This window comes from Prionailurus viverrinus, chromosome D1 (genome assembly GCF_022837055.1).
Source record: "Prionailurus viverrinus isolate Anna chromosome D1, UM_Priviv_1.0, whole genome shotgun sequence".
Classification (NCBI taxonomy): Eukaryota; Metazoa; Chordata; class Mammalia; order Carnivora; family Felidae; genus Prionailurus; species Prionailurus viverrinus.
The window spans coordinates 105479144-105501824 of record NC_062570.1 but is presented as its reverse complement, the minus strand read 5'-3'; the positions used below and the strand labels follow the sequence as shown (position 1 = coordinate 105501824).

The window sequence follows — 22681 nt, the reverse complement described above, 5'->3', positions numbered from 1 at the left end:
CTTACCAAACTAAAACTTCGTGCGTGTTAAATCCATTACTCTCCAGTCCCTCCTCCCCCAGCCTCTGACAACCAGCCTTCTACTCTCTCTGTGAATTTGACTACTCTGAACACTTCATATGAGTGTTCGTATAAACACATTTATAGAAGAGGAATCAGATGGTATTTGTCCTTTTGTTGAGTGACTTCAAGCGTGAAGTCTTCAAGGTTCGTCTGTGCTGTAGCATCTATCAGAGCTCCCTTCCTTTTTCAGGCTGAATTAGATGCCATTGTATGTGTCTGCCACATTTTGTTCATCCATTCCTCTGTCAGTAGATACTTGCCTCTGCCTTTTGACTGTTCTGGTTTATGTACTGTGAACATGGGTGTACCGTATCACTTTGGCCCTATGTTTTCATTTCTTTTGGGGTATATACCCAGAAGTGGAATTGCTGGATCATAGGCTAATTCTGTTTTTACTTTTGTTTTGCAAAACCACCATACTGTTTTCTATAAAAGCTACATCATTTTACATTCCAGCAACAGCGCACAAGACTTTGTTTTTCCTTTTTGAGTGCTTTTCTATGAGCTATAGAAAGGTGTTTAAGACACTGTGGCTTAGGGGCCTCTGGGTGGCTCAGTCGGTTAAGCGTCTGACTTTGGCTCAGGTCGTGATCTCACGGTTTGTGAGTTCGAGCCCCACATCAGGCTCTGTGCCGACAGCTCGGAGCCTGGAGCCTGCTTCCGATTCTGTGTCTCCCTCCCTCTCTGCCCCCCCCCCCCCCATCTCTCATCTCTCTATATAAACATTAAAATGAATAAATAAATAAAACACTGTTATTTAAATCTTAGTGGCAGCAAAAACCGGGGAAGAGTTTTCTTTGTAGAATTTACAAGTTCTCTGACACGACATTTTCTTGGTTTTCTTCTTTGCTTTCTTGACCTCCTTTTTAATTTTCTTCCAGACTCATTTCACATACTGTTCTTCAGCCTTCCTTATTTTCCACACTGTGCCTTGTGTAATACCTACTTTCATGGCTAAACTTATCATGTATGTGCTAATCTGCTCAGATCTCTGTATCCCTGATTTTCTTTTGGATCTAGCTGTTTCCAGAGAATTCTCATTCAGAGTCTTTCTGTCCCAGACTCCGTTATGACCTTAGTAAGGTAGGGTTTAAATACTACTGAACTTGAATCCTAATACTGCCAAACACTAGTTCTTTGAGCTCTGAGCTTTGATTTTCTCTCTTGTACAGTAGGAATGACATATTTATGAGGACATACCTGAATGGTAGTGAGTATAACCATAGTTACTCTTATCCTTTGTACAAATAATTTTCTCCCCTTTTTGATAAAATTCTTTTTAATTTTCATGAGATCACCTAATCAAAAAGTAGTGTCATTTTTATTAGTCTTATATAGCATCTTCTTTAAAAAATTAGTGCCCATTTACAGTGTATCAGTGATAAATGAATATCCCCGTTTTCCACATTCTCCCATCAATTTTAATTAGTTCTAATTATTTTTTGTTTGCTGGTTCATGGGATATAAAAGAGTATCTCCTGGATTTTTTAATTTAAGAAATTATCCATGCTAAATGTTTCTCACATGTTGGTTTATGTTTTGAGGTTTCTAAAAAATATTTATTTTGAGAAAGAGGGAAGGCGTGCATGTGTGCTTGTACCCCCTGGTGGGGGAGGGGCGGGGGGCGGGGAGAGGGAGAAGGAGAAGGAGAATATCCCAAGCAGGCTCCGTGCTGTCCGCTGCTGTCCGCGCAGAGCCCAACTTGGGGCTCAGACTCATGAGCCGTGAGATCATGACCTGAGCCAAAATCGAGAGTCAGACGATTAACCGCCTGAGCCACTCAGGCGCCCCATGTTTTGATTTTTTTTTATAAATGAGTACTCTGTTCAGATCTTTTGACCATTAGGTTTCGATTTCCTTGGCTCCTCACCAGGCATTGTATAAACTCAAAAATTATCCCCTGGTGTTTTCAGTTTGCTCCCGTATTCTGAAAGGACTTCCCGTTCCTTTTTGATTCCTGTGCTTTATATCATTGTTCCTTTCTGGGCTCAATTTATGGTCCTCCCACCTCTGTAATTGAGAAATATGCTTATAAGAAGCTCCCCAAAACATATTTATGTCAGGTAAGTTTACTACATAATAATTGTTGGGTTACTTAATTTCTCTTAAATGTTTAGTTTTTATTTCTAGAGAAAGGGCACATGTGTACCCAAGCGGGGGAGGGGCAGGGCAGGGGGAAGGCAGAGTCCCAAGCAGGCCGTGAGCGGTCAGAGCCGAACCTGACACAGGGCTCTGTCTGATGAACCATGATGAGATCGTGACCGGAGCTGAAATCAAGAGTCAGATGCTTAACCGACTGAGTCACCCAGGTGCCGTGGGTTACGTAATTTCTTCATGTTAGTGCCCTCGATTGGAAAAGGAGTTGTGAGGGGAAAATGTGATTTGTTCAGCGACACTTTGGAGTGCCCGCAAAGTGCCAGGCACAAAAACGTTTAAGGACCACGTGGGTCACGAGAGCCCCTCTGTGAACGGTGCGGCTGTTGCAGAAGCTTCGCGTGTAGTGTGGGCTGTGTTTGTAGCACTCTGGGAGGCGACAAGTGGTAGAAAGAGGGGGGCGTTTCCAAGCCCCGCTGGCCTAGCCGCTCCCTGAGTTTGGGACCCGAGTCCCTTCCTTACTGCCTTTGCCTCCCAGAATCTCCACGTGCAGGAAGTGACGTAACTTGCCACCGAGGAGTGTCGTGAGGTTCAAGTGAGTGTGTGCGAACACGTTTGGTGAAGTATAGACTCTGAAGTTTTTCGCGAACAACTTTTTCTTCCACCTCTCTTTGCAAATACAGATTTTATCATTCTTCTTCTAACAGCTTTGTTGGGACACAGTGCGCAGACCCGACGGTTCACACGCTTCAGCATACTGCTGATGTGGGTTTTTTTAGCATAGTCACGGTGCGTACATGCTGTCACTGCTGTCATTCCGGAATAGTTTCATGACTTGAGAAAGAAACCCCGGGTTTTTCAGCAGCCACTCCCATTTCTCTCCCATCCCCTTGGCCCTGCGACTACTAATCTCATTTCTGTCTCTCTGGGTTGGTCTATTCTGGACACTTCCTATGGGTGGAATCGTACAGCGTGTGCTCTTTTGTGACTGGCCTCCTTCCCTTCGCTACGTGTCCAAGATTCGCATGTATGTCAGTCCTTTTGTTGTTGGTGTTGCTAAACACGCTATTGTGTGGAAACACCACATTTTATTTGTTCGTTAATCGGATGATGAGTATTTGAGTGTTTCTGCTTTTTGACTCTGGTGAATAATGCCGTGTGAACATTTGTGTGCACATTTTTCTCTGGACACACGCTCTCATTCCTCTTGGATACATACCCGGGAGTGGACCGGCTGGGTTATGAGGTAGTTCTGTATTTAAGAGGAAACTTTTGAAAAAACTGCCAGCGTGTTCTCCGGTTTGCCTGCCTCATTTCACACTCCCAGCAGTGTGTGAGAGTTTCAGTTTTCCCACATCTGTGTCACCTCTTGTGATTGTGTCTGTTTGATAGTAGCGTGTCAGTGTGGGTATTTGGTGGTATTGTGTGGTTCTGATTTGCATTTCCCTGATGGCCGATGACGTCGAGTACCTTTTTAGTGTGCCCGTTCACCATTTGTCTATCTTCTTTGGAGGTATGACTATTGAAATTATTTGCCAATTTTTAAACTGGGGTGCTTAGCTTTTTATTATTGAGTTATGACGTCCCTCTTAAGTATATGACTTGCGGATACTTTCATTCCGTAGATCATCTTTGCACGTTCTTTATGGTGTCATTGAAACACACACATTTTTACTTTGATGAAGCCCGGTTTATCTGTTTTTTTTCTTTTGTTTCTAATTTTTTGGTGTCATGTTTAAGAAGGCTTTGCCTAATCTTAGGTCACAAAGATTTATTGCTCTGTTTTTTCTTTCTTTTTTTTATTTTTTTATTTTTTTATTTTTTTATTTTTTTTAAAAAAAAAATTTTTTTTTTTTTCAACGTTTATTTATTTTTGGGACAGAGAGAGACAGAGCATGAACGGGGGAGGGGCAGAGAGAGAGGGAGACACAGAATCGGAAACAGGCTCCAGGCTCTGAGCCATCAGCCCAGAGCCCGACGCGGGGCTCGAACTCCCGGACCGCGAGATCGTGACCTGGCTGAAGTCGGACGCTTAACCGACTGCGCCACCCAGGCGCCCCTGCTCTGTTTTTTCTAAGAGTTTTGTTTACATCGTTTTAAAGACTATTTTTAGGGCATTTTAAGGTCGCAGCAAAATTGAGGAGAAGGTCAGGGATTTCCCCTGTATCCGCTCTTCCCCCCACCTTTGCACACTAGCACAGCCTCTCTCGTTATCTGCATCCCAGAGTGGTACACTTGTTTGTTTTTTAATTTTTTTAATGTTTATTTATTTTTGAGAGGCGGGGGAGAGAGAGACATAGCACGAGCAGAGAAAGGGCAGGGAGACAGAGAAGGAGACACAGAATCCGAAGCAGGCTCCACGCTCCGAGCTGTCAGCACAGAGCCCGATGTGGGGCTCGAACCCACGAACCGCGAGATCACGACCTGAGGCGAAGTCGGACGCTTAACCGACCGAGCCCCCCAGGCACCCCGTGAGATCATTTGTAACAACTGTATTTCATTGGATGGATAAAAGAACCTTGGTGCAGATTCGATCGTTGGTGTTCACCATGGCATAGTTGGGTGCCGTGTGTTTGTGAGCGACTTGGATTATTTGTCCCGTGGTAGTCCCTAGGTGTCCTGTGTTCTCCGCATGTAGACATTTCTCTTTCCTGTTTTAAACTCCTGTGGACATTGTTACATACAAACCTTTTGCTCAGGATAAACACCTTACGATAAAGTCACAGAAGTAGAATAATTGGGTCAAAGAATGTGAAGAATTCAACACCTTTTGTTGTCTCTGACCAGAAAAAATATGCAAGTTTATACTTTTACCAGCAGCAGTTCCAGCTACTTTTGTATTAAGAAACTTAAAAGTCTTTTTTACGAGGGGAAAGTTCTAACGTGCGAAACATAGAATAGTATCACGAACCCTCCTTTGCTGAGCGCCAGCAGCCGTACTGGAGGCCGTTCCTGCCTCACTCCCTTCCTCACTTCTCTCCTGTATCGTTACTGTTTTAAAACTCTATTGAATTATAGTTCAGTAGACTAAAGAGACAGAAAAGGGCTCATATCAGAAGAAGTTTCCACAAGCTGAAACGCACCTGGGTAGTTGGCACCCCGGATGCCCCTTTGTTCCCGTCCAGTCGGTACCCTCCCTGCCGCAGGCACCGGTGTCCTCCCGTCTGCCCGAACTGATTAGTCTGCCCCGTTTTGTTCCTTAAATGAGTAGAACTTTACGGTATGTTCCCTTGTGTCTGAGTCCTTTCTCTTGGCGTCGTGTGTGAGGTTATCCGTCGTTACATGCAGTTGTCATTTGTTCTCGTTGCTCTGAAATTACTCTGTTGATGGACATCTAGATGGATGTCTGTTCGGGGCTGTGACAAATACTGCTGCCCTGAACATTCACGGTGTCTTTTTTTTTTTTGGTGAACAGATACATGTATTTCTTTGGGGAATGTATCTGGGAGTAAAATTGCCAGGTCTTAGAGGCGTGCGTATATTTGGTCTTGGACGACTGTGGCTGCACCTCCTGAAGTACTCGTGGCGAGTGAAAATGCTGTTACGCCAGCGGAGTGTCAGGCTTTCACTGCACGTCGTGTCCCGCAGCTCGCGTTGTCCGTGCTGTGCTTTGCAGCTACGCTCCTGGCTGTGTAGCGATGTCTTAGGAGAGTTTGAATTTGCACCAGTGAAGTCAAGCACCTTTCCGTACTTCCGTTGGTCATTTGGCTCTCCTTCTTTTCTGCCCTTTTTGAAAAGTGCACTTATTACTTAGAGTGCAAGCACGTGTGTGCACTAGTGGGAGAGGGGCAGAGCGGGGGAGGGAGAGAGTCCCAAGCAGGCTCCACTGCTGTCCAGCATACGGCACGGAGCCCCAGGTGGGGCCCAGTCCCACGACCGACCATGGGATCGTGACCTGAGCCGCACTCAAGAGTCAGATGCTCAACTGACTGAGCCACCCAGGTGCCCCCTGGGATATCCTTTGTTACAAAGAGTATATTTTAAAGTTTTCATTCTTTTTTTTTTTTTCACTGCATTATTAGTTTTTCTTATCGTGTTAGCTCTCTGTTGTTGCACAACAAATTATCCTTAAACTTTTAGTGGCTCATAGCAACAAAAAAACCTTTAAATTCTTAATGTTTATTCATTTTTGAGAGAGAGGGGGGGAGTGGGGCAGGGGCAGAGAGAGAGGGAGACAGAGAACCTGAAGCAGTCTCCAGACTCAAGCTGACAGCACAGAGCCTGACGTGGGGCTTGAACTCACAAAACTCAAAATCATGACCTGAGCCGAAGTCGGACGCTCAACTGACTGAGCCACCTAGACCCCCCCCCCCAACAAAAAAACCTTTATTGTCTCAGTTTCTATAGGACATGAACTTGGGCAGTGTCTTGGCCCCCAGTCTGAAGGCTTGACTGCGGTGGGGAGTTCCATCCCAAGGTGGCTCATGCACATGCCCGGCAGGTTAGTCCTGGCTGTCGGTGGCAGGCCACGGTTCCTTTTCATGTGGGCTGGTGTCAGGGATCCTGTGGGTCCTGTCCTCAGGACATGGTGACCGACTCCCCCCACCCCACCAGCCCCCCGAGAATGATTTGAGGGAAAGAGCACCAAGTGGAAGCTATCATTTTTATGACCTCAGAAGTCACATGGCATTGAATTTTGCCGAGTTCTCTTTGTTAGAAGAGAGTCAAAGTGTCCCAGCTTGCCTTCAAGGGGAGGGGAGTTGGGCTCCGTTTTTTTTTTTGAAAGGAGGAGTCTCACAATATTTGGACATACTTTCAAGCATGACACTTGGTGGGATTTCTTTTATGTTGGGTATGAGTTTTTCAGGAGATGTAAGTGTGGTGAATGTCTTCACCTGCTCGGTGGCTTTCCATTGTGTCGTTTGAGGAGGAGAAGTCATTTGGAATGTGATTCACGTTATTACTTTTCCCTTTATGGTTACTTCTTTCCATATTACTTGGAAGAAAATCCCCAAGTAATTATATTGTTTCTTGTGTAAATATGCCAGTATACATGTACTATCTTCCAAAGGAAAACACTTTCTTTTCCCCTTTGGCTGTTTAATCATACATAACATAACCACAAAATTCTCAGATCTAGAAAGCAACCCCACACGGTAGTTGCTTAATGTTATCTAATACCCAGAGTGAAATTTCCACCTGTCTCATAGTATAATTTTTTGGTACAGTGTTCTAATTTTGGCAAATCAGGATCCACATAAAGTCTACCAGTTTTAAAAAAATGGTAGATTACCCATTCATCACTTTTTTCGCCCTCTTGCCCTGTATTTGTGGAAGACCTGGGTTGTTTTGTGGGGTCCCCACAGTGTTCTGTGTCCTGTTCGCCGGTAGCTATGTCTCTGTTTGAGGGGTAAACTTTGTCGTACTCTCACTGGGGGTGCTTGTTTGGTCGTGATCTGTCTGTGGAGGCTGAATGAGGACCCAAATTTAAATTTTTAAAGGGCTTCCAACCTAAATCACATTGAAATTCGTTCAGGTCACAGTTGTTCTGTACTTCAAATGTAACGATCATTTGGATTGTCCTTTCTACCCTATCACTTTCTGGGTTTGTGAGGCCATCTGAGAGTGTGTTTTCTGTAGAATGACAACATACGACTGTAAAGCTTGTCAACGTGAGTGTATCCCACACCCTCTCCGTGGCTTGATAATGTTGCAGAGGGAATAACAAAATGAGTCCGGCTCTCGTTAACTAGACTTTGCGTGTTTATCCTTAACTTGCTTGCTTTGCCTTGTGCTGTCCGCCAACCTTCCTTCTCTTGTGGCTGATTTTTTGAGTTGTGATGACCAATGTTTTACTAGTTGATGACTCCTAATCTTCAAGTTATTTTTAGGCCAGCTTGAATTTCCAGTCTTCCCCAGTCTGTCTTTCCCTTCTAACAGAAATTTTGGCCATGAGAAATTAGAAAAATTAATGACGACATGATTAGAATGCACACTAAAGAAGTAAGTAATTATTTCTTAAGATGCGTGTGTACCTAAAGTTTAAACGTAGGGGCACCTGGGTGGCTCAGTCGGTTAAGCGTCCAACTCTTGATTTCAGCTCAGGTCATGAGCTCACGGTTCGTACGATCGAGCCCTACGTTGCATCAGGCCGTGCGTTGACAGCATGGAGCCTGCTTGGGCTTCTCTCTCTCCCTCTCTCTGCCCCTCCCCTACTTGTGTTCTCTCCCTCTTTCTCAAAATAAATAAACATTTAAAAGAATAAAGTTTAAACATAGAAAATTTTCTTAATACCAAGTGTGTCGTACAAGTGTCATCCAACTCCCAAGTGAGAATTACACGTTTAATGTTTTGTTTTTAAGTGAGCTCGCATAAATGATACTGACTGCTGGCCATAATTCGTTCGGCAAGCATCTCACTGCCAGATCCGTGCCAGGCCCAGCTCTTGCCATGCTGTGGTCATACATGGTTAGAAAAAGGTGGCCATGGTGCTGGTGCTCTCAGTGAAATGCTCAGGACAGTGTCTCAATGAATAGGATATAATGCAAGCTACATATGGAATCTTAACTTTTTTCAGTACGCAGTCAGCATAAAAATTACCAATGAGATATTTTCATTTCTGTCTTTTGTACCACGCCTTTGAAATCAAGTGTGCGTTTTATGCTTACAGCACACCTCCGTCAAACCGTCTAGATTTCAAGTGCTCAGAAGCCTTACGTGGCTCCTGTGGTGGACCACACGGATCAGAATTATTGTTACCATGCCTCGCACGGAGTGGCAGGGGACGCTGACGAGGAACCCAAATCCACGGTGGCTTAGACGGTCCAGAGGAGACCCAGGGAGATGGATCAGGAAGCTGTTTCTCTTCTCGTGGGGGAGGGGGCTGGTGGTGGCAGAAAATGGAGGCGGGGAGGTACTCAGAAGACGGAATTGGATGAATAGGATTGGGAGGGAAGAGAAGAGCCAGGGTGGTTTCCAGGCTCTGACTTTTACACCTGGGGCGTGCCTTTCCTGACACGGGGACGACACGGGGACGGAAAGGATTGATGGCCGGTCAGTGTTGGTGTGTGGTGGACAGGCAGTTTTGGAGACACTGACTTTGGGGTGCTTGAGCCATCCGACAGGGAATGTCGGCCCGCAGTTGGGTGCCTGCGTTTGAAGTGCAGAGATGGTCTTCGGTTGTATAAAGTTGTATCTCAACTGTGTCTGTAGAGGCCTTTTTATTTTTATTTTATTTTATTTTAAAAAAAAATTTTTTTTAACGTTTTATTTATTTTTGAGACCGAGACAGAGCATGAACGGGGGAGGGGCAGAGAGAGAGGGAGACACAGAATCGGAAGCAGGCTCCGGGCTCTGAGCCCTCAGCCCAGAGCCCGACGCGGGGCTCGAACTCACGGACCGCGAGATCGTGACCTGAGCTGAAGTCGGGCGCTTAACCGACTGAGCCACCCAGGCGCCCCTGTAGAGGCCTTTTTAAAACTCACTGAAATGGCTTCATTTAGTCAACAAGACTTTTTTTGAAAGTGTCCCGGGCCTTGTTGCGGTCGCTGGGGCGACAGCGCGAATAGAACAAGTGTGAGCGGACACCCCAGCTAATACGGTCAGGTCAGCTTGGGAGAGCGTAGTAGGTAGCGGGCACCGCCCGGACCCTGCGGCCTGCACCGCGGTCGGTCGTGTGGGAGGGGAAGGGAGGGGAGGACGGGAGCCCCGGCTAGGGAGACTGAAGAAGCCAGGGAGGAAACCGGGAGCCTAATACCAAAGAAGGCGAGTGAGGAGAATGTTCTAATGAGGAGGGGCTGCTGGTCAGCTGTATTGAAAGCTGCCGAGGGCGAGTTCGAGATGAGGACAGAAGGAGTTGCATTTGGACTTAGCCCCATCTGGAGGTCACTGGTGACTGGAAAGAGCAGTTTCAGTTGAGTGGCACAGATAGACACCGGATCGGAATGAGTTGAAGAGATTGGAATGCGGTCGGACAGAGGGCTTGTTTTCTGCCTTGTAAGTCACCACTACAAGTCACGGAGAAGGCCGGCCCCGGTGGAAACATGGACAAGGGATGTAAACAGACAGTTGGCTGAAGAGCGGAGTGTAAATGGCTCTCAGACGTACGAACGGTGCGCGTCAGGGCCAGGGTGTGGGGACACGGCGCGCCTGCATTGCTGGTGGCCCTTCGGATGGCACGGCCTCCGGGGGAGCCGTTTGCCCGTGTGCGTCTGGTTAGAAACACACGTTTGATCCGACAGCTCCACTCCTGGGAACCCCGGCGTTGTTTCATAATAGGAAAAATGAAAACTAAACGGTCATCAGTCGTGGCCTAGTGAAAGCAACTGCGATACAGAGGAAAGTCTGTCCGGTAAAACATTTTACTCTGTGAGAAAGAAGAATTTGGTTTTGTTTTTTCCTACCGTGCTATAAACCAAACTCTTTGAGAGGGGTTTTCCCCCCCCTTCTTAAGGATGGAGAAAAATATGAGGTCTGGTACAGGCCACAGAAGCTTTTTGTAAATGTGCCTTTGAAGAGCTGTGTTAAGGTTTTCATTCTGCCTTGAGCTTCTGCCTATTAACTCATTTCACGCAAGTTGTGAATCTAAATCCTGTTCTCCAGATACCTGTCGGGATTCTTTTCGGAGGACCCTGTCCTGTTTTATATACGTACTGGGTTGTATACCACAGGAAAGGTGGGTGTGGGGTATCTTACAAGCTTCGTGGATGAATTCACACTCCAGTTTACCTTACGACACCTACAAATAACCACAACTCCTATCAAAAGGGCATCTGGTTGTACTGGGTTTGGGTCCTTGACAAAGCAGGCCTATGGTACCGTTGGAGAACGCTGAAGGTGGCACTGGGGATTATAACCTGACGTTGGAGGAAGAGTTTCTTGGTCCACTTTTTATGGGAGAGAGGGACCGTACACACCTTTGTGAGCCCTCTGTTCCCCTGGCCTTTCTGCAGTTTGGCCTTCCTTGGAGGGGGTGTGTCCACATGTGGACTTAAAGCGAAACGAAAGTACTGGACACAGACCAAATCAGTTTCCTAGCAGAATACAGTGATACTGTACAACTATAAATTCTGTTACCGGGACTCTATACTTTAAGATCTTGCTGAAATTCACTGAATTTCTTAAGAGTTTGACTATGGTTACTCCTTGGTTCCTTTTTCTTCATCTCTTTGAATCTCCTGGTTTCACTTAGATTTTACATTTCATTTTCTAGAAGGTTAGGATTTGAAGCATCATAAGTGATAGTTTAGTCTGATCTTCTCATTTTACAGATAAGGTAAGTTTAGAGAGAAGAATTCTTGCCCAGAGGTTGACTGAACCAAATCCGTGCTCTCTTTTAAGTCTTCCCCATCGTTTGGTGGCGTGGGGCATACAGTATGGCCTCTCTCTGCGCATCCCCGGGCCGAAGTACCTTGCCGTGATTTGGAGGGAGGTGTGGCTTTAGTTGCGTTGCCGCGGTTCTAACGAAGATCGTTTATACGCTGCGCTAAATTATTTACAGTCACAGAGATAATCTAGTTGAACTTTTTAAAATGTTTATTTAGTTAGAGAGAGAGACACACACATGAGTGTGCGCACCTGGGTGGGGCAGAGAGAGGGAGAGAGACAATCCCATTCTTGGGTTGAGTTCTCAGTGGACAAATTCTTCCACTTTCATGGTGCTTAGCACATTTTCCAATCTCTGTACTTTTATTTAACTTACTAATCACTTGGTTACCAAGATGTCCTGCAAAAAGTTTTGATGTGTTTCTTGCCGTTGTATCCTGGATTATGGAAATCTCAGCTTTTACATCAAATTAAACTTGATGGTTTATCGTGGCTGAGCCACTTGCTGGCGATTGAGATCGTGTCGCCTTGCATACCATTGCTCTCATCTTATAGGCAGAGTTGGGGCTTTCCTTCGGATGCTAATTTACTAATTTATGACTTGGCTCCATTTTAATAGCAACTTAGATTGGGTTGGCTTCATGCATGACTGCAGTGATTTGAGTATCCCATAAGGTGCATAGCCAGACGATGATGTAATCTAATCAGGTGCCAAAGTTTTTACCTAAAGTACTTTACATATGTGATTGTGTTTTTAAAAAGTGATAGTATGGATTTACTGTGGATGTCTTATACTTCAGTAAAGACTTTTTTTTTTTTTTTTTGCGTTCTTGGTATGGTGATTTCTCATTAATGATTGTTTTTAAGTTTATTTGGAGAGAGAGCGAGAGCGTGTGTGTGTGTGTGCGAGTGGGGGAGGGACAGAGAGGGAGAGGGAGAGAGAGAATCCCAAGCAGGCTCCTCACTGTGCAGAGCCTGACATGGAGCTTGATCTTACAAACCATGAGATCTTAACCTGAGCCAAAATCAAGGGCCGGACGCTTAACCGAATGAGCCACCCAGGTTCCCCATGATTAATGATTTAGAAGCCTTGGTATTCTTGCCACGGCTTGTATTAAAATGATTGGCGTTTCTGAAATTAGCTGAGTTACATGTATATGTGTATATTTAAGTATAAATATTGAAATACTAAGTATAAATATTTACATGCAAATATATCTTTAAATTTTGTTGAAAGATACCTTTGGGGGTGCCTGCATGGCTCAGTCGGTTAAGCGTCCAACCCTTGATTTAGGCTCAGGTCAGGATTTCACGGTTTGTGAGTTTGAGCCCTGCATCAGGCTCTGCGCTGACTCTGTGCTGACAGCGTGGAGCCTGCTTGGAATTCTCTCTCTCCTGGTCTCTCTCTGCCCCACCCCTCTCAAAAAAACCAACCAACAAACAAAACAAAAACCCCACACTTAATTGTTGCACTAAGACCACCACAAGACTGGAGTCATGGGTTAGATAATTATATATTAAGAAAAAGAAAGAAAGAAAGATGCCTCTGAAGTCATCCAAATTATTTAGTTAGGTGATTTCTCCCAGTTATGAGTTGTTCGTTCATTTTTGATGATTTTTGCATTCAAGTTTTTGTGGATTTTTAAAATTATTATTCACACTGTGCCAGGCATTGAGGATGAGATGATGGACAAGGCCTCAAAGATGGATTATCTTCCCATCTCATACTCCTTCTCTTTGAACTTGGGTGTTTTGAAAAACGTGTGTGAGAATGAATACTTACAGAAGTGAGGGGAAGACCCATGTTAAAATTTTACTCTGATCGAGCTGGCCTACCTTGGAGCTTCCTGATGTTGCTAAGAAGTCATCAAGTGACTTGCTTTTATGTGATCAGGCTGGGTCGCCTCTCTGTACTTGAGAAGGTGTTTTGTTTGTGCGTGACGTAGGATATAAGGAGAACATGCTTTCTCGTATGTTCTGCAGTAGCTGTGACTTCCTCTTGTGGATTTGCATCAGTGGGGAATATCTTGGAATCTATAGTAAAAATTCATGTGACAGCATAGAGAGATTTTCATTGGCTTTTTTCCTAAGGTGAGCTTAAAAAAACAAAACCTAGTTCACATAAGGGTTGTTTGGAGTAAGTCCTTCCTTATTATCCTCAACTGTAAAATAGGAATTAATACCCAAGAGAGTGGAAAATGCTTGCATAATGCTAGCACAAAGGATTTGTAAGGGTAGATGTTCATTGTTGCTGTTCTCAAATTCTGTGACTAAGTGAGTACGTATTTAGACACTGTTGAGTTGAGAGTCTGGTTTTTTTCACTGTCTTAGGCTCAACCAGTCCTCATTTCTGACTGGCAATTTTATAGCTATATGGTTCTTGAATTCCCCTTCTTGGCCTTGGTCAGAGTCAGTAATACTGAAAAGAGGAGATGCTCAGTGATAGAGCTATTGGCCGTTGAAGAAAATGGGGCTCCTTCAAAGAATGGTTGGCGAAAATAAATATAAAAGTGTACTATCTCTTTCTTAAGTCTTGGTTTCCTGTTTTGAAGGGGGCCCTCTGGATCCATTTCCTCTGAGAGAAGAATCTAACGATACCCATTTCTGTAGACTGAGCGTCGGTGTCCCCCCTCAAGGTCCGTGTGTTGAAATCTAATCCTTACACATCCTCGGTGTGATGCTGTTGGGAGGTGGTTAGACCATTCGGGTGGAGCCTTTATGAAGGGGGTTTAAAAACCCACCCCGGAGGTTTGCCGGCCCCCTCCTGCTGAGCGAATACACAGCAAACAAGACCACTGCCTGTGAACCGTGAAGCGGGTCCTCACCAGACGCCGAGATGTTGGGCTTTCCCAGCCTCTAGAACTGTAAGAACTGAATTTCTGTTGTTACCAGCCGCCCAGTGTGGTGTTCTGCAGTGGCCTCAATAGACTAGGACGTCAGCCGCTAGAGTGCACGTTGTAGCGGTCACTAGCAAACCCCTGCTTTTCCTCCTTCAGCCCCGCAACACCGTGCTGCTGTTCCGCGCTTCCGTACTCTCAAGAGCGCTTTGGCCAGGCCCTTCTCATCTTCGCCCTTTAGCTACGATGTAAACCTTGGGGTTTCCTGTAAGTTAAACACCTGGGGAGAGTTGCCCCTTGTTGAGAAGGAAGTACCTGTCATCATCCTCGTGGATTGTCCTCGTGGACATCCTTCGTGTGTGTATCTTTAATCTTTTTTTTAAATGTTTATTTGTTTTTGAGAGAGAGAGAGAGAGACAGTGCATGAGCAGGGGAGGGACACACACACACACACACACACACACACACACAGAGAGAGAGAGAGAGAGAGAGAGAGAGAGAGAGAGAGAGAGAGAGAGAGAGAGAGAGGCAGACCCAGAATCTGAAGCAGGCTCCAGGCTCTGAGCCGTCAGCACAGAGCCCGACAGGGGGGCTCAAACCCATGAACCGCGAGATCATGACCTGAGCCGAAGTCAGATGCCCTGCCACTGGCACCATATCTAAAGCCTAGATTACTTTGTTTTTATAGCAGATTCATAAATTACTGAAGCAGGAAGAACATTTAGAGTTTATTAGTGCAACTCGTTATTTCATAGATGAAGAAATGGGTACTCAGGTTAGAGGACTTAGTTTCATAGCTAGTGAGTTGCTGTTAAAGCTCTCTGGTCTCAACATTTAAAAGCCTTTCCCAGTTAAGCATTCTTCTTAAAAATTTATTAAAAAAATTTTTTTGTCAGTGTTTTACACATCCACAGTTAAGAGTGAGCTAGTTCTGGGAGGTTGGATAAGAAAAACAGCTTTCTTTAGCCTCCCCACCCTCTTTTCCCTTTTCCTGAAGGCAGCTTGTAGTTCTTTGAATTCTTCTGGCCAATTAAAACATGTATTTACCTCCATATGTCTGAAGAACATATTTGAAGAGTTCATATTTGCTTACTTGTATGCTAATTTGTTTTTGGTTTTAAGCATATCTATTGATTTCCTGCTGTGAAAAGATACGGAATAAGGATTAGCTTTCTCCTCTCCCCTCCCCACAGTCTGTCTTCTCCATCTTTCCTTGATAATTTTATTACAATTTTGGTTAAATCAGTAGTTTTAACATTATGACCCTGTGTGCTCTTTAATGTTAAGTGGTAAATCACAAATATTTTTCCTTTCCTAAAAATTTTTTGGTTTTCCCAGAAATAGTATCATTTCCCCCTCTAAAATTTTATGTTTGTTTGTGTTTTTTTTTTTTTAATGTTTATTTATTTTTAAGAGACAGAGAGACAGAGTGAGTGGGGAAGAGGCAGAGAAAGAGGGAGATAAAGAATCCAAAGCAGGCTCCAGGCTCCAAGCTGTCAGCACAGAGCCTGATGATGCGGGGCTCAAATCCACCAGCTGTGAGATCAATACCTGAGCCGAAGTCGGATGCTTAACTGACTGAGCCACCCAGGCACCCCTGTTTGTTTATATGTAATCTCTCCACCCAGCGTGGGACTTAAACTCACGACCCCAAGATCAAGAGTCACATGCTGTACCAACTGAACCAGCCAGGCTCCCATCACTTTTAAATTTTTTATTTTTTGAGAGAGAGTATAGTGCACAAACTGCGGAGAAAGGGTAGAAGGAGAGAGAGAGAGAGAATATCTTAAGTAGGCTCCCGCCTCCCATGACCCTGCAGTCATGACCTGAGCCACAATCAAGAGTTGTACGCTCAACCGACTGAGCCACCCAGATGCCCCACCATCACTTTTCTAAGAAGCTATTAATGCACTGTTTTAGCCTCAGACTTTTAGTCAGTTACGTGTTCAGCAAGTATTCCATCAGCCTTATCTTTTCAAGGAAATCTTTCCCCGCTCCAGCCTGCCCTGCTTGCCCTCCCTGCAGGGAGCACAGTTGTCTGCCAGGATCCCAGGGGTTCTCTCCGCCTCTCTCCTGCATTGACTCTCTTGTTCTTGTATTCTGTGTTGTCTTCTTTATGGCTGTCCCTCTTGTGTCAGTGGAGCACAGTCTCTGCACGGTAGCTTTCTGTGAATAAATCGTGTAGGAGGTAGATCTTTTGACTCGTTTTTCTGTGTACTCTTGGTTGATAGTTTGGCTGCGTATAGACTCCCGGGTCAGAAATCATTTTCCTTCTGTATTAGTCTGTTAATTATTCTCTGTGCCCTTTTAAATAGTATCCTGTGTTTTTTGTTTTTTTTTTTTTCCCCCAATGGATGTATTATCCATCTGAGGACACATTTTTTTTTTTTTTATATTCTCTCTTCCTTGTATAGTCTTTACTCCAGCTTGTATTTTTCTGTTTGTTTTGCCCTTGACTTTTCATGCTAGAGGATTTCCTGAGATGTCTGGCAATCTTTGGTTTTCCTTCATATTTAAAAGTCAGGGATACACATAGCACACACAGTTGAATTATATGGAATCGCCGTCTTTCCCAGCTTTGTCCTTGGCTCTCAGATCTTCATTTCTGCATTACATTCTCCACTAAAAGAACCAGGGCTCCTTGGAAGATGGATGATTTTAGAGCTGGGACAGAGAACGTTCAGGATGAATCTCGAACATGTTGTTATGCCAGGAAATAAGGAAGTGCTCAAAAAGCATGGAAAGCACATGGGAGTCTGCTTGAAGGGATTCTCACTGGCTGAATCTGGGACGACTTGAGTATCAGAGTGGATAATGGCATTAATAAGTAAAATAAGAACCTATGAGTCCACACTGTTAACAGAATAAAGATGAGTGGGGAGAAGGAGGCCCACCTTCCTGAAGTTAGAATGTCATCTGATGAAGGAATAGTGGACTTTCAAGAAAACACCGCTTTATAACTAACCATCAGAGTAACAGTTGATTCAGACAAAAATTGCCAGTGGGTAGTAAAACCACTGAGTGAGTGTTCGAAGGGCGTAATCTCAAAATATCTTCCCACAGATTACTTACCAATTGATTACTTGGGAGAAAACGGTTATTTTACAGTGGAGAAATATGGCACATATCGTCTTAACCGGGTGATCAGAGTGGTCACCAGTAAAGGGACAGGTTGACATCTGCCTTATGTGATACTCTGGGAAAAACAAAACTTCATTCATTCCCGCCAGAAATGCATACCCTGTGGTCTTCAAAAAGATCAAAAAATGAAAGACTAAGAAATGCTGGCGGGCTGTTTCAGACAGGAGTGGAAGGAAATGTGACATAGGATCCTGAGTGGAGGGGAGGGAAGATTGCCACGAACGACATCATAAAACCATTGGCAGGATTAGAAAGTGAACTATTTACTCCATAGTCAACGGGTACTGTGTTCTTGACTGTGACATACGTACTGTGCTTGTGTTACTTACTATCCTCGTTCTTACGAAATGCACAGTGGCGTGTTTGCGGAAAGGTCCACGAAACCTTTGCAGAAAGGTCTCAAACATTTGGGATGTTCGCGGAGAGGGAGTGGAGCGTTCAAGCAAAAGTGACCCAGTGGTCACTTGTGAGACTAGTGGAGGCTCGCTGAGAGTCTCATACTGCTCTTGCAACTGTCCTGCAAATTTGCGATAAAAAGGGTTTTTAAAACAACATTTGGTTTTAACGGTAGTAGATTGGAGGCTCCCATCACAAGAGGGGTGCGTTGGCTACGAACTTTCCAGCACAGTGACTAGTAGCGCTCCTTGGTTGGGAAGTGCCCAGTGTCTTGGTGCTTTCAGGTTCTTTTCTTTCTCAGGTTCCGTTAGCTCCGAAGACTGTTGGCGCCCAGTAAGAGAATCCGGCTGGGGCTGGGGTGGGCAGTGGGGCGTGCCTGTGTCTCCGCATTTGTTCTGCAGGTCCCACAGCCTTTCTGTTGTCAGCGTGGCAAGCTGTCCCCAGCTGTGCCCAGCTGAACCAGGGTCTCCCAGTTCAGAGGCCTGCCTCCTGGGGCTGGCAGGGGTGGGACAGAGGGTGAGGATGTTTAGGGATCTGAGTATTCAGGGAATAATTTCTTCAGGCAGCACTCCTTCTGCTCCCTTCCAGCACCCCTCCAATTCTGTTGCCTTCTCCTGGTCCTTGTAGATTGTGCCTTTGAAAAACAAGGCAAAACAACCGAGGTAGTCTTTTTACTGTTGATCTAGAGGCATTTCAACGTGTATTCAGTATACGCTCTTTACTCAGAGTTCTGCTGCTCCGCTCGGACACTGGCCCGTTCTGTCTTCCATCGTCTGGTCCTGTTTCTCATGTTCTCCCACCTTAGAATAACCAACTGTATTTCTTGCCATCAGTAGTATAGACCCCACTCCCTTTCCTAATTAGCCTAAGTGAAAAGAGTAGGAGCAATTATGCAAAGACCGTATTCCAGAAAAGTGGATCAACTCTCAGCACACTTGTTCCTATTTAATAAGCACTCAGGTTCACAATGCTCGGGAGTACATTTGACAGCGGGTTTTTTCTTTTGGCTTCCTGGATGGGCGTGTGGGGCAGGGTGAGGCCGGCAGGTTGTCCAGCTCTGCTGGGAGCCTGTGATCCGCCCACAAGCAGGAGAGGTGGGTGGTCTTGGCTCCTGGAAAAGATGGTTGCGGATTCGTTTTGAGGGTCCTGCGGCCACTCAAATTAAACGCTAAAGAGTGTGTGTGTGTGCGCGTGCACGCACGCGTCCGCACACAAACCCTGTGGAGCACATAAGTACATCAGATTTTTATGTTCTTTTCATTTTAACCTGGGTTTCTTACTGTTTTGTTTCATTCATTTTATCAAGCAGTTAGCATTGTTTCTATTTATTACTTGACGGAAAACATTGACCTGAGTGTAGTGTGTTTTATGGAAGAAAGGTTATCACATGAACAGCATTTTTTGTGAAATGCCTTGTAGACTGCATTCTTACAAGATTTCTCATTAGCATATTGTCCATAGTTTGAGTCTTTTTTTCCTGCAGTGTTAAGTTATAAATGAAGTGCCTTGGAAGACAGTTTATAGTCCTTTCATGTGTAGTATTTGATTCATTGACATTAGAATTTGGCTGTATAGCCAGTACTTCAGTGACTTCAATATTCTGCTTACATTTCCTGGTAAACATTATGTTTTAACGTATTACATGGGGCTACTTGAGGGCATTTAGAGGGAGATACTTTGAAAATCTGCTTTAAAATTTTTATTTTATTACTATTTTTATTATTTAATTTTATTACTATATTTTTAAGTTTATTTATTTTGAGAGAGAGACAGCGTGAGCAGGGAAGGAGTAGAGGGGGGGGAGGGAGGGAGGGGGGGGAGAGAGATTGAGAGAGAGATTGAGAGAGAGAGAGAGAGAGAGAGAGAGAGAGAGGAGAGAATCCCAAGCAGGCTCTGCACAGGGTCCATCGCAGGGCTAGAAGTCACGAAACTGAGATCGTGACCTAAGCTGAAACCAAGTCAGACACTTGACCATCTGAGTCACCCAGCCACCCCCGAATTTGCTTTCAGTATTTTAAAGTATGGTGCCATTACTTAGCTCTGTGTTGGATAAGAATATTATTGATGTTTTCATAAGATGACGATAATACATATGTTCTTTGTTATTTGTTCACAGATGGTGACATTACGGTGTCTCTGTTTCTGGGTTATTGTTTAGTGTAGGTTAAAAGCTGAGGCAGGGGGACGACAGTGCCTTTTTCCCCTGTTTTCCCACAGAAAAATTGCAGTTAACTAGAACTTTTCAATTTTCTGAGGTGTAGTTCTATGTGAATCAGGACCCTGAAACAGTATCTTTACTGACAGCTGTCATCAGACCCAGACAGAACACGCTGTGATCATATGCTCTTTTTTTCTTTACAGAAGAGCTTCTGTTTTGCTTCCACGTCCCACTTTACTCCTGCTAATCTGCTAATGCAGTAAATTTGAAGACAACTGTTACCAGGATAACCTGTAATGGGCAAGGAGCCACAGAGAAGAAAACCTTTCTTTTAATTTTTAAACTTGGTTTGAAAGGTAAGACCATTGAGATCATCAGGCGTTTTCTTCCATGAGTTGCATCAAGGAGAGCAGTGTTCTGTTGGGAGACCCTGGAGCCTAGAACAACCAGGGCTAGACCAGGTACAGTGTGGTTCTGTGGCACTGGGGTGTTTTTAGGAAGTTAAATAGCAGCCTTTGTAGTTTGCTCTGGTATGTTTTGGAATGTGCAGTACCCACGGGATTCCTAGTTTCCTAGGGGGGGTTAATCTGGGCCCCAAGGAGCAGCCAGGCCTAGCAAGCTGGAGTAGCCCTCAGAGAAAGACTGCTCGTAGATGCCCAGCTGCTGCTCCCACATTACCTGCGAGAGAGGGAGTGTGTGTGTGTGTGTGTGTGTGTGTGTGTGTGTGTGTGTGAGAGAGAGAGAGAGAGAGAGAGAGAGAGAGAGAGAGAGAGAGAGGGAGAGAGAGAGAAATTGAGATTATTTTGTTTTTATTTTACACCAGCCACAGGACATCTCTGGTTTTTAGTCAGCCGTCTGACTCCTTGTGAGTCCTAATTACTGTCATTTTGGAACTCTTCACTGAAAGTTTTTATTAAAGACCAGAGGTTGACTTGGCATATTTGACTTTTTGCTCAGTTGGCACTTCAGAAAATGGCCCAGTAGGGTCTTTTGGGGGACATGACATATTTTTAATCCATTTTCATTTGCTCCATTGCATTTTTTTTTAAAGAACTTTTTTTTTAACGTTTATTTATTTTTGAGAGACAGAGAGAGACAGGGCATGAGCGGGGGAAGAGGAGAGAGAGAGGGAAACACAGAATCTGCAGCAGGCTCCAGGCTCCGCGCTGTCAGCACAGAGCCCGACGCGGGGCTCCGACTCACAGAGTGTGAGATCATGACCTGAGCCGAAGTCGGACGCTCAACCGACGGAGCCACCCAGACACCCCTTGCTCCATTGTATCTTGAGGAGAAGGTGGGCATAACCATTTAATTGGCTACGTTTCAGGCTTCGTCATCTCAGGAGACGGTGTAGTTACTCTGTTGTAGCAGGGTCTCTGCCCCTGATCCCCAGGGCTGTCTTTCCTTCAGCCCCTCCTGAATGACCCTCCTCCAACCTCCGGCCTCCCTCTGTGCTTACACAGTGAAGCTGCAACTCCTGGGCCTGATATTTAGGGTTCTTATTTCTCCAGCTTTTCCCCCCGTATTATTCTGTAAAAATCCTCATAGAGAGGATTCTCTGCTAAGTGTTCATTCACCTCTTGGCACCTTTTCTCCTCAGGCTTTTTTTTCTTAAGGGGAGGGAGTGTGTTCTGGGGCCCAGCCCTTCTCTTTCTCTGCCTGGGGCTACATTCTGACCTTGTGGGTAAAGTCTTTTCCGCTTCTGACTGCGGGAAGAATTCAGCCCGAGGGTTGTCGAGGGTTCAGATTTGAGAAGGTCAGGGCCACGTAGTTTAACAAGCTGTGGTCCGACCATCGGGCCGATTCACAATGAAAAAGATCATTTGTGACGCACGTGAGCTGTCGTCTTGCCCTTTTCAGCAGCTGGGTCAGAGCCGGGGGTGACAGGAAGAGGGCACTAGTTTTAGGACCACGGAGCCCTCCAGCTTGAATCCAGCTGGTTATTTTAGAGGCTGAACATCCTTTTATGTTTATCGGACCCTTGTCTGTTTGTAAATTGTAACAATCGTCTGCTTTTCTGTTGTGATACCAGAGTTTCAAGAGTGATTTCTGGAAGTGTTTCTATGATACTACACATATTAGCCTGTTAAAAATTGAGATATAATTAACATATAATGTGAGTTTTAGGCGTACAACGTGATGACTTGGTATTTGTGTACATAGTGAAATGATCAGCACAGTTAGTTTAGTTGACTTCTGTCACCACACAGTTACATGTTTTTCTTGTAATGGGAACTTTTAAGATCTCATGTAGCAACTTTCAAATCGATAATACAGGATTATTAACTGTAGCCACCATGCTGTACCTTACATCTCGTGACTTACTTATTTTATAACTTGAAATCTGTACCTTTTAACCTCCTTTACCCATTCTGTCCATCCCCCATCATAGGGTTTTACTATTAGTCTGTGTGTTTGATCCCCCTTTTTCTAGGGCTCCACTCTCTTTCTACCTTTTTTGTCAAACTTTTCTGTGTTGTTCCAGTTCCTCTGTGGCCACTCCTTTGTGAACTCTTAGAATATCTCATTAAATTATTTTAGGATTGTTTTTTCTCTTTGAGCAGATTTAAACATGCCGGGAGCAAGGAGTTTTGACTTCTGCTTTGTATCTAGTACTTTTTAGATGGTAGGTACCATTCACTATTTAGTGGTAGGAGCTGAAATTTTAGAGCCATTTCTCACGGTAACATTTTAAAGACTGTCTACCTCTCTTTCTCGCTCTCTTTTTT

At 44.7% G+C, this 22681-nt stretch overlaps 1 protein-coding gene across 18 annotated transcripts in view; it reads left to right on the top strand.

The window, feature by feature from the left end:
• The window catches only part of PPP6R3 (protein phosphatase 6 regulatory subunit 3), a 137492-nt gene that overhangs the window by 23856 nt on the left and 90955 nt on the right, over nt 1-22681 (top strand). For 17 of the 18 annotated variants that reach the window (XM_047878130.1, XM_047878125.1, XM_047878123.1 and 14 more), the window contains exon 2: nt 20156-20308. The exons of the other annotated variant lie outside the window; for it this stretch is intronic. The gene's annotated coding sequence lies outside the window, so the exon portion shown is untranslated. The remainder of the gene's footprint in view (nt 1-20155; nt 20309-22681) is intronic. 18 annotated transcript variants of the gene reach the window in all.